The following is a 15937-nucleotide window of genomic DNA, read 5'->3' as shown; positions in this document are numbered from 1 at the left end:
TTCCAGGAGAGTGTGGCTTCAGGGATGCTGAGGGAAGAGGCTATAAGCCTTGAAGTCCTTGAGAATGTGAGTAAGATGGGGCTACAAACCCAAGTAAAGAGGGTTGCTTGTCACCAGAGAAGGGACACCGTGTACACTGTAACAAGAGGAAAGAAGAAGAAAAGGGTGCAGGTATCTTTTGCAGTTTCAGCAGTGAGAGGATGGGGTCTGATGGGGCTCTCTCTCTCTCTCTCTCTCTCACACACACACACACACACACACACTCACACACACACGCTCCCTGCATTTAAAAAAAAATCAGAAAGGGCTTATCAGACTCTACTGATTTCAAGTAAAATCCTGGTCTTTGTCAGTTTCTTTGGGCTGTAATATGAGAATATATTGCAATATTGCATGTGCTGTGCTTCAGGAGACTTGGGTAATTTGTAAATGCATGGGTAAAGAAGAAAACTATATTGAATGTATTGTGAAAGATAAGACTCTTTTCATTGTCTATATTACTGAACGATTCATCTTTTTTTATGTTGGCAATTATGATCTTAGATACATAGTTTATCGTCCCCCCTAATTCCAATACCTTTGTAAATTTCTGCACAGAAAAATTTCCAAGAGGAGGGGAAAATTGTTCCCCACTTGTATTTTTGTCAGTTGATTAATTTTTTCAGGTTGCATCCAAATGATTCTACTTGTTTTTCACACTCCAACGGACAGCCACCTGCCACCTCCTTCATACAGAAAATATCCCATCAGATTTTTGACTCTGCATAAATTACTTCTGTCCTAGGAGGAGGGGATATGCACAGAGTGTTATTTACCCTTATTTTTTACAAATATTTCTCTTGGACTTCGTAGTGTTGTGCTAACATAGTTCTGCCTTTGTCATCATATTTAATCTCTCCCATTTTTCTTTGAGATCATAATGAATCCCTTCTACTTAATTTTATGTTGGATAGTAAATTTTATTGTTTTTGAAAATGTTCTTTGAAATGTTTTTCTGTACAACTATAAAGCACCCAAGTGATTCTGTAATTAAAATTTTCTGAACAATGTTCTGTTAGGCCCTATAACCACTATGTACCCGCCAAAGCTTGCTCATTTCATTCATCCCTACCTCTGCAAGTGGGCCAACTTAAGGAAAGATACAGTAACAGAATAGCAAAAGCATCTTTTCCTCTTACTCTTACGGAACTGTGCATGGCGTGGGGTGGCTAGAGAGGGCCACAAAGCATGGTTCCTGTATCCCTGGCTGCTCAGCAGATCTTACTGAAGACTTGGGAAAGGACCGTTTTGTATTGCAATGACAGCCAGAGATGGGTTTACCATGAAAATAATGAAGGCTGACCCCTAGTAATGTGTCCACGTGGTGATATGATTTAGAAAAATTTGCAAACGTAAGCTATTTGTGTTATAATCAGTTAAGACTATTGTCATTTTCTACCTCAGTGTCCCCTGCATCATACACTCCCTCCTGGCAGGAGGTCCTAGAGCCGCTGTGGAAAGTGTCCTGCTCAGGGGATAGACTTCCGTGGCTCACGATCAACTCCATGCCCAGTCACCACCAGCTACCCTGCCGAGGACTTGCTTCCAGAAAAGCTCCTACCATTTCCTGTAACAATTCACAAAGGTGCCCACAACTCCTAGTCCAGAACTGGGTGGGTAGTGAAGGAGAAATGAGGTTTGAGACATCTGGAAACACAAATTAGTCTGAGGAAGATTCTTCCAATAATAAGATGCAATAAAACTATGAGTGAGGGGTTGGCTTTTATTAACGCTCAGTCAAAACACAAGTTCTCTCCTATCCAAAGTGTACTCAATAATGATCTAATATCTTACAAGTCATACATAAGAGAAACTTGGTAGAGATGTTTCCAAGCTTGACAGCAATCTTAAAAATTAAGGACATTACCAATAACAAGTTGTGGAAGCAGAACATTTTTGAGAAATTGAATTATATGAATTTAGATCAGCAGTGCTTAAGGAAAGACTGAATTCAACTTTCTATTGTCTTTGTAGAAAATATTCCAAAATTGATGTTCCCTGAAAAGATGATTAAAAGATTACAGCCAAAGAAATTCACATTATGCAGTTGACTAATAAAAATATTATTTTCAGGATTTTTCCTATTGTTGGTACTAGTTAGTTCTTTTATTTTAATTTTCCATTTCTTTTTTATATAAATTTATTTATTTATTTATTTATTTTTGGCTGTGTTGGGTCTTTGTTGCTGCGCACGGGCTTTCTCTAGTTGCGGCGAGGGGGAGCTACTCTTTGTTGCAGTGCGCAGGCTTCTCATTGCAGTGGCTTCTCTTGTTGCGGAGCACGGGCTCTAGGCACAGGCTTCAGTAGTTGTGGCACATGGGCTTCAGTAGTTGTGGTTTGCGGGCTCTAGAGCACAGGCTCAGTAGTCGTGGTGCACAGGGTTAATTGCTCCGCGGCATGTGGGATCTTCCTGGACCAGGGCTTGAACCCGTGTCCCCTTACTAGTTAGCTCTTAAAAGTTATACTTAGATGTGACTTCTTTCCCATCCTAAATAAACATGCATATTTGTACCTAATTTTCTATTCATAATTTTTTATTACTTTTCTAAAAATGAATCATAAAACAAAAATTGTATAAACTTCAGGCTCCAGAAAACCTTGATCCTGTTGGTGACAACACAGCTCCACTAGCCCAGATGGACATTCAACTTTGAGTTAGGCACAGTCCTGGACAAAAAGACAAAAATTAAAAGAGAGACTAGAAGAGACTTCCTCCCCACCCCTCACCATGCTTTGGGACTGTATGCTACAGTAAGTCCCCTACATACGAACCTTCATGTTGCGAACTTTCAAAGATGCGAACGTGCCCCTGTATGCTAGCTGATTTACTATACTCCTGTACTTTTCAAGGTACTGTACTGTAAGATTAAATAGGCTTTATTTTTTGTGTTTGTTTTTTATGTATTATTTGCGTGTAAAGTATTATAAACCTACTATAGTACAGTACTATACAGCCGACTGTGTTAGTTGGGTACCTAGACTAACCTTGTTGGACTTACGAAAGCGCTCTCGGAACGGAACTTGTTCATGTGTAGAGAACTTACTATATTTACAAAAAGGGAAACTCTGATATTCAGTAGAATAAAAACATTGTCTCAAAGTTTTTAACGATGTTTTGCATTTTAACAATGTTTTGCATTTTATCTGATTTCTCACAAGGAAGATGATCAGAATTGATTCTCAGAAGATTGGTAAAGGGAAAACAATTGAAGGGTAGTCTACCTGCTGGTTCATCTCACTGGTGAGGCTAGTGGTCACTAGTTACAAAAGGACAGCTCACTTCTCCCACACACATGAATTTGGCCCTGGTCATGAGTTACATGGGCTTCATATCATACACTTTGCCATTTGGAGAAGTGATGAGTAAATTTAAGGAAAAACCCTAAAGAAATAAGGTTAGGGAAACCAGCCATCCAGAGACCATATATTGTCATGGAATAGCTCATGATTTTCTAAAGTGCAAACTACTAATCTAATCAACTTTAACTGCCCCTACGGGGTAAGAAATATGAGTCAAAGAGACAAGGATACTTAAATCAACGTAAAAGTCTTCCAATATGGGTGTTTTGTTTAAAGGCACAGTGAGAAGTGCTGGACCCGCTCAAAAATGTGTTCCCAATCTAAGAGTCATTTGTTATCTTTTCCACAGTCTCCTTGAAGATGTAAAACCTTTTCAGAGGCATGACAAGAAATGAAGGTTCTTCATTTTAGGGAAATTCTATCACATAGCTTCCCTCCTTAACTAGAACTGGGCATTAGGGATTGAAGAGGGCCTTGCTGTCTATGAAGGCAGAGGTGAGGGACTGAGGAAAGGAAGCAGAAACATGAGAATATAAATTTCCACTCTTGTAATTTGGGATGGGGCCAATCTGAACGCAGTCTCTAAGGAAAAGTTGCTACATACTTCTTGAATGTAAATGATGTGAAATTGTCTTGGGATGCTCAACAGAAAAGAAACATGCTCAGAAAAAAAAAAAAAATTATTTTTTCAGTGTGATTTGTTTTTCCTCGATTTTTTATTTTAAAAAAGTCAAACCAAGAAAAAAATGTTAAAAGCAGAGAACAATGAATGTCCATATACCCTTCACTTAGATTCACCAACTTTTAACATTTTGCCAAGTTCGCTGTTTCATTTTTTCTTCCTATGTATTTCTTCCCCCTGCCCCCCTCCACCTCAGCCTCCTGGAAACATCTGAGAATAAGTTGCAGTTCTCCACTTGTGTTAGTACTTCAGCACTGAGTACTTGCCATGTGTCACCTAAAAACAGGCATTTTACTTCATAAGCACAATATCTTCCCAACAACAATACTGATACCGACCAGGGTTCTCAGCCTTCAGCAATCAATAGAAATTGACTAGAGGCCAGACAAGAAATTCAGGCAAGGCTTTACTGGGGCCCTGGCTGCAGCAGGGGGGAGTGAGAACAAACAACAGTTTCCCTTGCTTGCTCGCTCCCTGAGGGGGGGCGAGCTTTTTCCTTGTATGGGGTGAGGGTAGGAGTGTGTCCAGGGGTCAGGCCAGAGGGGTGGCTTAGGTGGTGTGCCCACTGCTTTGGTGGTGTTGTGGGCAGGGGGCATGTGCAGTACCCCGCTTTTGCTCCAGGCTCTTCAAAAGCGGCAGTTGGGTTTTTTGGTCTCTTTGTATCTTTTGTCCAGGATTTGTCCTAACTGTGCATGCACACCATTGTCTTTAGTCCCATATAGTTTCTGTGTATTTTGTTGCCTGAGGAGAGGTGTGTCCAGGTGCAAGCACTGCAGCAAAGGGTCCCAGGTCCCAGCCTGTGTCAATACCATGAGACTGTCACTCACAAGGAAATTCACACTGATACAGTAACACCATCAAATTTGAAATCTATATTCAAATGTCCTCAATTATTCTAAAATGTCTCCTATATCAGTTTTATTTTCCAAGATCTAATCAAGAACCACTCATTGCAGTAGTGTTCCTTTCTCCTGAGCCTCCTTCAGTACAGGAAATTCCTCCTCGCCATTCATTCATTTATTCATTCATTCGTCTTTCATGACATTTGTTTCTTTTTTCTTCAACATTTCAGGCCAATTGTCTTATACAGTGTCCCAAATTTCAGTTTGATTGTTTCTTTATGATTTAATTCATGTTAAACATTTTTGACAAGGATACTTCTCACTGCTTCACGTCAGGAAGTATAGAATGTCGATTTGTCCCATTATTGGAAATACTAACATTAATTACTTAGTTATGGTGGTGTTCCTCAGATCTCCACATTGTAAAAGAATCTTTTACACTTTTAAATTAATATATAATCTGTGGGATAATGTGTCGGGGAGTCCCTGTAAGTATTCTATGCCCAAGAATATTCACTCAATTTTTTTTACCATTCATTCATGATTTTTGCATGAATAAATGATTATACTGGTGTTTGAAAAATGAAAAATATCTAATTCTTTCATTATTTCAACATAAATTAGATGGCATTCTCTTGGAAAGAAGTACTTTTCATACACTTCTGCCTTATTATCAGTATTGCAATAGATTCATGGCTTCTTCTTTTGTTCACTACATTGTAATCCATTACCTACCTTATTCTTTTTGATACTCTGATTGTCCAAAAAGTGGCAAGTAGAATTCTATTAAAACATCTCTTGAGTCCTTCTGACATGTCCTCATACTTCTGGTGAAATATGTCCCAGACTCACCTTGAACCTTCCTGATCCTTCTCTGAACCAGGCATTTCTGCAAGGAGCAGCCCTGATTCCTTTTAGTGGGGAATGTACTTAGAAACTGAGATCAGGATGCTGGGTGTGTGGATGGCTAGTGAATGTCCTTCTTCTAAACCAATTCAGTGGATAGAGGTAAAATATGAATATATATATTGATATATATATATCATATATATATGATATATATGTATATCAGGAGTTCATACTGATAGCTACAATCCCATCCCAACACCTGCACTCATTCCAAACTAGTACCTCCTCTCTTAAGGAAAACATGGGTCCCCAAAAAACATTGTTAGTAAATATTTTCTCCCTTTCTGTAGGTTGTTTTTTTTTTGTTTTGTTTTGTTTATGGTTTTCTTTGCTGCGCAGAAGCTTTTAAATTTAATTAGGTCCCATTTGTTTACTTTTGTTTCCATTTTCATTGCTCTAGGAGGTGGATCAAAAAAGCTATTGCTGAGCTCAAGATGGCAGAGTAGAAGGACATGGGCTCACACCTTCTTACGGAAACACCAACATCACAACTGACTGCTGAACAACCATCAACAATAAAGTGCTGGAACCTACAGAAAAAGATACCTTACAGCCAAAGACAAAGAAGAAGCCACAACGAGACAGTAGGAGGGGCTCAAAAGCAATAGGACCAAATCCCATACCCACTGGATGGGCAACCCATGGACTAGAGAGTAATTATACCATGGAGGCCCTCCCACAGGAGTGAAAGTCCTCAGCCCCATGTCAGGCTTCCCAGCCTGGAGGAAAGGCAACAGGAGGACGAATTCCCAGAGAATCTGGCTTTGAAGGCCAGCTGGGTTTGATCACAGGAATTCCACAGGATGAGGGAAACAGAAACTCCACTCTTAGAGGGCACACCTGTGCACACCAGGACCCAGAGAAAACAGCAGTGACCTCATAAGAGAATGAACCAGACTTTCCTGCTAGTATTAGAGGGTCTCCTGCAGAGGTGGTAGGCAGCTGTGGCTTACCATGGGGACAAAGACACTGGCAGCAGCAGTTCTGGGAAGTGCTCACTGGCAGGAGCCCTCCTGGAGGCCACCATTTTCTCCCCAAGACCTGGCCCCACCCAACAGCCTGTAGGCTCCAGCGCTGGGTCACCTCAGGCCAAACAACCAACAGGACAGGAACACAGCCCCACCCATCAGGAAGCCTGCACAAGGCTCTTAGATAGCCTCATCCACCAGAGGGCAGACAGCAGAAGCAAGAAGAACTGCAATCCTACAGCCTGTGGAATGGAAACCACAGTCACAGGAAGTTAGACAAAATGAAACAGCAGAGGAATATGTTCCAAAAGTAGGAACAAGATAAAACCCCAGAAGAACAACTAAGTGAAATGGAGATAGGCAACCTGCCATAAAAAGAATTCAGAATAATGACTTATGATCAGTTAATCTGTGACAAAGGAGGCAAGACTATACAATGGAAAAAAGACAGCCTCTTTGGACTTCCCTGGTGGCGCAGTGGTTGAGAATCTGCCTGCTAATGCAGGGGACACGGGTTCGAGCCCTAGTCTGGGAAGATCCCACATGCCGCGGAGCAACTAGGCCCGTGAGACACAACTACTGAGCCTGCGTGTCTGGAGGTTGTGCTCCGCAGCAAGAGAGGCCGCGATAGTGAGAGGCCCGCACACCGCGATGGAGAGTGGCCCCCATTTGCCACAACTAGAGAAAGCCCTCGCACAGAAATGAAGACCCAACACAGCCAAAAATAAATAAATTAATTAATTAATTAAAAAAAAAAGACAGCCTCTTCAATAAGTGGTGCTGGGAAAACTGTACAGCTATGTGTAAAAGAATGAAATTAGAACACTTTCTAACACCATGTACAAAAATAAACTCAAAACGGATTAAAGACCTAAATGTAAGGCCAGACATTATAAAACTCTTGGAGGAAAACATAGGCAGAACACTCTATGACATAAATCACAGCTAGATCCTTTTCGACCCATCTCCTAGAGAAATGGAAATAAAAACAAAAATAAACAAATGGGACCTAATGAAACTCAAAAGCTTTTGCACAGCAAAGGAAATCACAAGCAAAACAAAAAGACAACCCACAGAATGGGAGAAAATATTCTCAAACAATGTGACCAACAAGGGATTAGTCTCCAAAATTTACAGACATTTCATGGAGCTCAATATCAAAAAAAACACAACCCAATCGAAAAATGGGCAGAAAACCCAAATAGACATTTCTCCAAAGAAGACATACAGATGGCCAAGAGGCACATGAAAAGATGCTCCACATCTCTAATTATCAGAGAAATGCAAATCAACACTACAATGAGGTATCACCTCACACCAGTCAGAATGGTCATCATCAAAAACTCTACAAACAATAAATGCTGGAGAGGGTGTGGAGAAAAGGGTACCCTTTTGCGCTGTTGGTGGGAATGTAAATTGGTACAGCCACTGTGGAGAACAGTATGGAGGTTCCTTAGAAAACTAAAAATAGAGCTACCATATGATCCAACAATCCCACTCCTGGGCATGTATCCAGAGAAGAACATGGCTCGAAAGGATACATGCACCCCAATGTTCATTGCAGCACTGTTTACAATAGCCAAGACATGGAAGCATCCTAAATGTCCATCAACAGAGGAATGGATAAAGAAGAGGTGGTACATATATACAATGGAATATTACTCAGCCATAAAAAAGAATGAAATAATGCCATTTACAGCAACATGGATGGACCTAGAGATGATCATACTAAGTGAAGTAAGTCAGACAGAGAAAGACAAATATCATATGATATCACTCATATGTGGAATCTAATTTTTAAAAAATGATACAAATGAACTTATTTACAAAACAGAAACAGACTTACAGATATTGAAAACAAACCTATTGTTACCAAAGGGGAAATGTAGGGGGAGGGATAAATCAGGAACTTGGAATTAACATATACACACTACTATATATAAGATGGATAACAAGCAGGGACCTACTGTATAGCACAGGGACCTCTACTCAGTATTCTGTGATAACCTATGTGAGAAAAGAATCTGAAAAAGAACGCATATATGTATACGTATAACTGAATCACTTTGCTGTACACTTGAAACTAACACAACATTGTAAATCGACTATAATCCAATAAAATTTTTTTAATTCAGCATTTTCTCAAATGTCTTACTCTTACAGTAATTACATTAATGATGTAATTTACAGTAACAGTGAAAATGTAAAGAGGAGTGATCCAGACTCTTTCAATGTATATAGAAGTCAGTGAAATAGTTGCATTGTTTTAAAAAATGCACATAAGAGGAAAAAAAAATAGCTCCTTTTTCTGATTAACCTTAAGGCTTTGGAACAAGAGCCCCTTTCTGATTGGTTATATAGCAAGATATATGTATATGTGTATGTCTGTGTGTGTGTAGAATGTACATATGATTTTCAACTTCAGATAAAACTTTAAATAAAACAAATTCTCACTTGGGAAATAAATAAAGTAAAATGTACTTTTGTGCTTTCCAAGTATATTTTAAAGCTTTTCTTGTATAGATTTTGCGCATTTCTTTTTAAGTTTATACCTAAGTATTTTCTATTTTTCATTGTTGCAAATGGAATTTTTCATCTATTATGTCTTTTAGCTGGTTATTGTTTATTTATATGAGGTTATTGTTTTTGTAGGTTAGAATTGAGTTCTGTTATGTCACAGAACTTATGTTGTGTTAACTTATTGGTCTCTCGGGTTTTCCAAGAATATCATTGATTGCAAATGAGGCTAGTTTTACTTCTTTATTCTTCCTAATTCTCATACCTCTTCTGCTTTCGTCACATCTGAATGCAATGTTTAACACTCCCAATTTGACATGAAATAATAGTGGAAATGGGTGCATCCTTCTTGGGGCAGTTTTTGAGGCAGATAAATGTAGCGATGCTCTATTCCCCATAGTATAGTGAGTGAAATCTGCTAGAGCAATAAGCAGGTGTCCCCAGGCAGGAAACCTGCTGTATTTGTGACACTACAGAAGATGTGTTTCTGTGGAGTTAAATTTAAGATCCAATTTTCTTTCGAGATGGAAATAAAGGGAACTTTCTGATATTACCTCAAAGAAGTCTTGGAGAAATCCTTTTGAATTACATGCACCAAATTGCTGTCTTCCTCTCTCTGTGTTGATGAGGTGGTCAAGTCAAAGCCTTAGAGGTCTTGGCAATAGGAATAGGATATGCCTCTGTGAGAGCAAGTCTCAGGACTAGAGGCAGATTCCCATTACAGTAGGATAATAGAAAACTAAATTCATCTGGGCTTTTATGATTTTAAGGTATTTGATCCACGCTCTTCTTAAATGTGTATGTGAATGGAGATTATTTGGTGTCGGCAACACTGAAAAAAATTTTTTAGTCACAGGGCAGCAGAGAGTGTACCTTTTATAATATGTTCCGGCCAAACTCATGTAATACCAAGGCTGTCACCTCAATTTCAAGTCGCTATTGCAAACAAGTGAACATAAATAAGAACATATTGGGATCTTTTTAATCACAGGGACTCCAGTATAAGTATTGTACTTAATAGATTTTCTGAAAATTTTATTTAGTAAGGTTTAATCCTTGGGAGTAGTTTGAAAAAAGTTATGTCACACCAAGGTAGCACATTATGCAAAGTAATAATCAAATTCATAGTAAAAAATATATGCTATAATGAGATATCAATACTAATACATATAAAGTAACTCGGAGAAGTTCTTATGGTGTATCAGCTCAAGGAAAACACTGGTTTAAAAATACTAGTGTTTTTCTTACTGCTATACTTATAAAGAAAAAGTTTTTTCCAGGCAATTGGTTAATAATGAAAAAAATTCTGTATGAATGAAATATAGAAAAAAAAGTCCTTGAATGAAAACATTTTTATCAAAACTTTCTTGAAGTCTCTGTTAAATTTACATACTTATTTTGATGGCATATAAAAGAAGTTCCATGCACAGGGGAAAGTCCATACTTTAACAAAGAAAACTCCAAAAAAAGAATAGGATAAAATAAGACAGTTTTCTTATTTTTGTTACAAATTTAAAACTTTTAGTGTTTTAGTGGTATCATTGGGTTTATATTTGTTATGTTAAAATAAAATTCTGCCCAATAATATTCTAATTTTTGAGGCAAATGACTTTGTATCTTGCTTCCACTTTAACCTTGTGGTATCTACATAGCTGCCTCAGTATTTCTCTTTTCAAGTGTCAACACAGCTTTCCAACATTTATCATGTACCACGATGCTGGATAGATACAAAGTGGTCCTTGTTTTTAAGGAGCTCACACACTACTGGCAGGGACAGAAAAGTAAGCTAATAACTGCAATTCGGAGGCTAAAAAGGAAAGCCCGGTGACCTGAGAGGCAGGATCAACACTGAGGGGGAACATCAGGGAAAACTCTGTAGTCATGGAGACGTGCGTGGTAGAAGATGGATCACAGGAGAGCAGGCAAGGCCAAGAGAAAGCAGGAATCCACTAAAAACCATGTGTTTGAGAATGGCAAGTCATCCAGAGTGGTGGTAACTAGTTGTTCCATGTCCATCCTTCCAGATAGGTTTCAAGATCCGTAAGGCCGAGAACAATGTCTTTCTTGTTCAGCATGATGTTCCTTTCCAGTGTCTAGCAATGCCTGGCATTTTAAGAAACTCAATGAAAATCTCTATTTTTCTAAATGTTTTTATTAATATTTTATTATTACGAAGTTGTTGGTTTTACAACTTTTTAAATTAATTTTTAATACTTAATAAGAGTTATATAAAAATTCTATATGTAATAAATACCCATGCATACAGCAACCAGATTAAGAAAGAAAATATCACCGATCCATTTATAGCCTGTCCTGAACATGCCACCTTGCCCCTGAACCGTAACTACTCATTCTGGATTTTATAGTTAGCATTCTAGGGTGCTTCTTTGTAATTCTACTGTACATATTTACTTTTTAAAAATTTATTTTATTGGGGTATAGTTGATTTACAACATTGTGTTAATTTCTACTGTACAGCAAAGTGATTCAGTTATACATACATATATATTCTTTTTCATATTCTTTTCCATTATGGTTTATCACAGGATATCGAATATAGTTCCCTGTGCTATACACTAGGACCTTGTTGTTGATTCATCCTATGTACAATAGTTTGCATCTGCTAACCCCAAACTCCCGTTCTGTTATATATATTTATGGAAGCATTAAACCTTATATAAATATTATTGTGATGTTTATTTAATCTGTTATTTGGTTTTTTTCACCAACATTATGTTTCTGAGAGTCACCCATGTTGATATTTGTGACTATAGTTAATTAATTTTGATTTCCTGATAGTAGTCTATTGTGCGGTTGTACACAAGTTTTCTTTGTCAGTTTTGCTTATGATGGACATGTGCTTCCAATACTTTGTTCTTATAAATAAAGATGCTATAAACGTTGCTGTGTGTTCTCCTGTGTAATGTGAGGGACTTTCTGTACATAGGCTTACAGCAAGAAATATATGTGCTGGTCAATGTCGCTCAGCCTCCTCACTGATACGCGGGATTGCAGCCCTTTTAAATTTCTGTTGATCCGATATGTGTGAATAGTATCCCATCAAGTTATGTTGAAATCGCTGAATTATTCTTGAGGTTTTTGTCGTTCTTTCTTTCTTTACTGACCATTTAGTTTTGTCTTCTATGAGTTGCTGATTCACCTAGTACTATTTGCACTTATATGTAATTAGTCTTTTTTTAATTGATCGAGTTGTATGTTTTATTGATTCAGTTATCAGTTTTATGTGTTGTAAATATGATCTCTTTTTACTTTGATAAAAGATATAATTGTCAAATATAATCAATCTTTCTCCTTTTTGGTTTGTGCCTTTTAGGTCTTGTGTAAGAAATACTTTCCTACTCAGAATTCATAATTATATATTACCTTATGGTTATGTTATATTTATTCCAAGGTCTTCAGTCCACTTAGAACTTATTTTTTATATGGTATGAAATAGGGATCTGAAATCTGATTTTGTTTCATTTTTTAAAAATGATAATTCCCTAAATAGCCGTCCTTTACGGAGTACCCCATCACTTCCTGCCCAGACTACAATGGTGTCCTGACCACACACTATATGAGACACATGGCTCTGCCCTGCACTCTATTCTGTCTCTGTTTGCTTTCCTGTCCCTGTGCTGGTCCCATGCCAGGTCAACAATTTGCGTTCGTAAAGTCTGCATAACTCGTAGAGAACTACCCTCTTTCTCCTCCTCTTCTTTTTCAAATTGCCTTATGTCTTTGGGCTCTATATGCTCGCATACAAATTTTAAAACTGGCTTTTAATGATTAATAAGTTTGAAATTTTCTACCTTATTTTGTGCTTCTTGTTTCCCTGAATTTTCTATATTTTTCCTTCTTTCTGCCTTGTTTATAACTGAGGCTTTTTAAAAATTGGTTACAAGTTACACAGGAACCTCTGTGCTAATAAATACAATAATTAACTTTTTGATCTCCTTATCACCCAGTGAAGTAGGGATTGTTATTTTTTCATTTAACTTTTTTATCACAGAATTTTCAAACATATATAGAAATAGAGAGAATAATATAATTAACCCAATGTAACCTGGCTTCAATAATTATCAATACATGGCCAGTTATTCTCTATCTAGACTTTTACTTGTCCCCCCAAACACTCCATCTCCAGATTATTTTAAACTGCTCTTCCTTTAACAAAACCACAACACCATTATCACACTTTTAAAAGTTAAAATTGAATCTTTAATATCATAAAATATCCAGCCAATGTTCCTATTTCCCTGATGATTTTATACATTTTTTTTCTTAAAAAAATAAATATCAAAAAAGGGTCTACACTTCTTGGTTGGTATGTCTCCTAAATCTCTTTTAATTTGTGTGTTCTCCTTCCTTTAATTTAATTTAATTTAATTTAATTTGATGTGTTGAATAAGCTAGTCGTCTGTCCTCTGGTTTCCTATGGTGTGGTTTTGTTATTGCATCACGTGGTGCATTCAACACATCCTTCCATCCCTTTGTGTTTCCTCAAATTGTTCTCTAGAGCTAGAGCCTTCCCCAGATTTCGGTTTAATTTCCCCACTTTGGCAAGGCCACCTCATAGGTGGTGGATTACACTTCTACGGTCACATGTGACATTTGGGTTCTCTCTTTTCTATGGTCTTGTCTACCATTGATGATCATTACCTACATGCATTTATTCATCAGGAGTTTTTTAAATGGTGGCATTAAAATTGTTTTAACTTCTACATTTATTTTCTAGAATAAGTTTATAAAGAACAACAAATTTTCATAGTCTGAAGACTCAGAAAATCTTTTAGGAAATACTTTTAGGATTAATTCTTGATTTTTTTTTTCTTTCTTTTATTAGTTTCCATAATAATGAGAATGTTCTCTAGCACCCTCCAAAGGTGACCAATGAATTTATTTATTTCTTTCTATAAATCAAAAATAGGGCTTCCCTGGTGGCACAGTGGTTGAGAATCTGCCTGCCAATGCAGGGGACGCGGGTTCGAGCCCTGGTCTGGGAAGATCCCACATGCGGCGGAGCAACTAGGCCCATGAGCCACAACTACTGAGCCTGTGTGTCTGGAGCCTGCGCTCCACAACAAGAGAGGCCGCGATAATGAGAGGCCCGCGCACCACGATGAAGAGTGGCCCCCACTTGCCACAACTAGAGAAAGCCCTCGCACAGAAACGAAGACCCAAGACAGCCAAAAAAATAAATAAATAAAAATAAAAAATAGTAAAAAAAAAAGAGTATCATTTTGAACCTCTGAATTTAAATAATTTGATGTGCTTCAATCCATCACAGTTGTTATCTTTGTTGACACTTAAGTTTTCCCATCTTTGGGCAGTGAAGCCTAATCAGATTAGTTCACAAGTCCTTTTGTCTTTGAGTTTCCTTGCTTTCTGGCGTGAAGATACTCCAGGATCATCTTGTACGTTTTCTGTCCCAGACGTAGAATCAGCCATATTTCCAATGGGAATACTTTTTAAAAATTTCATTTATTCTCTTGCTGTGGAAGATATATATTATATTTCCATTTTTAGTGACTTCCAAGAAAAAATTTAACCTACATAGTTTGCTTAAAAATATATAGTCCTGGGCTTCCCTGGTGGTGCAGTGGTTGAGAATCCGCCTGCCAGTGCAGGGGACACGGGCTTGAGCCCTGGTCTGGGAGGATCCCACATGCCGCGGAGCAACTGGACCCGTGAGCCACAACTACTGAGCCTGTGCTCCGCAACAAGAGAGGCCGCGATAGTGAGAGGCCTGCGCACCGCGATGAAGAGTGGCCCCCGCTCGCCGCAACTAGAGAAAGCCCTCGCACAGAAACGAAGACCCAACACAGCCAAAAATAAATAAATAAATTAATTAATTAAAAAATAATTGTGAGTACACGTTTTAAAAATATATATATATATAGTCCTATCTTTGTAAATAATATAAAGATTTTAGAACTCTCATCACATTGGAAATTTGACTCTGAACACTTCTGTATTCATTTGCAAGGGCTGCTGTAACAAAGTTCCGCAAACCAGGCGACTCAAACAACAAAATTGTATTGTCTTTCAGTTCTGGTGCTAGAAGTTGTAGATCAAGGTGTCAGCAGGGTTGGTTCCCTCCGAGGGCTGTGAGGGAGAGTCTGTGCCATGCCTCTCATGCTTCTGGCGGTTTGCTGCTAATCTCGTGCTCCTCAGCTTGTGGAAGCATACTGTGATCTCTATACATGAAGAGCATACATTCATCTTCACATGGTTCTCTTCCTGTGGGCTGCCTGTGTCTGAATTTCTTCTTTTTGTGAGAACACAAGTCCTACGGGATTAGGCCCATCCTAAGGACCTCACTTTAACTTGATTATCTTTGTAAAGACCCTATCTCCAAATAAAATGACATTCTGAGGTCCTGTGGGTTAGGACTCCAACAGATCTTTTTTGGGGGGATACAATTCAACATGTAACTTCCCTCCCATCTTAAAAGTTATTATTATGAGATTTTTATACCTTTACCCTCAAATAAAAGTTATTTCAATTTTTATCCAGTCCATCTTTATATTTACCCTCATGTTTAGCAATTTTTTGTGTACCATTCTTTCTTGAATGTTAGACCTTCCATCTGGGATCATATTACTCCTGCCTTAAGTACATCCTTTTAGAATTCCTTTAGTGAAGTCTATTGTGGTTAACTCTTATAATTAGTGTTT

General features: G+C 38.0%; 1 pseudogene across 1 annotated transcript in view; it reads right to left on the bottom strand.

The window, feature by feature from the left end:
- The window catches only part of LOC309635180 (coiled-coil domain-containing protein 112 pseudogene), a 54596-nt pseudogene that overhangs the window by 27660 nt on the left and 10999 nt on the right, over positions 1–15937 (bottom strand). The window lies entirely within an intron of this gene.

Source organism: Balaenoptera borealis, assembly GCF_965194805.1.
Source record: "Balaenoptera borealis genome assembly, chromosome: 9".
NCBI lineage: Eukaryota > Metazoa > Chordata > Mammalia > Artiodactyla > Balaenopteridae > Balaenoptera > Balaenoptera borealis.
This window is presented reverse-complemented; position numbering and strand designations above follow the sequence as displayed.